Genomic DNA, 474 nt, shown 5'->3' with positions numbered 1-474 from the left:
GAGGCTGCTCTTACCTGTGCCCAGACCCCTGGAGGTTCAGCTCTGCTGACCGGGTCAGCGGCACACAAGCCTCCAGAAAGAACTACCCAGAAGCCATCTAGTACTTGGGGGCAGGACCAGCGACATAATTTACAGGGCCTGGTGCCAAATGAAAATGCACGGCCCCCAGTTCAAAAAGCAGGGTGGGGGGAAGTGCTGTTAAAGTACTCACGTATAGAAGATGGCGGAGGAGTAGGGGACCCCTTTTTCAGCCGGTCCCCTGAGTTGAGCTGGATAGGTACCAGACCAGCAGGAACATCCACGGAATCAGCCTGAGACGCAGGAAGATACATCTGGATCTCTACAAATGAACATCTCCAGCGCTGAGTATCGAGGTACGAAGCGGGGAGCCGTGAAACCGCGCACAGATATCGGAAGCTAAACAGAAGGGGGAGGGAGCCGCCGTGTCAGGGCGCCGGGAAGCGGTAGCCACCT

Source organism: Ailuropoda melanoleuca, chromosome 11 (genome assembly GCF_002007445.2).
Source record: "Ailuropoda melanoleuca isolate Jingjing chromosome 11, ASM200744v2, whole genome shotgun sequence".
NCBI lineage: Eukaryota > Metazoa > Chordata > Mammalia > Carnivora > Ursidae > Ailuropoda > Ailuropoda melanoleuca.
This window is presented reverse-complemented; position numbering follows the sequence as displayed.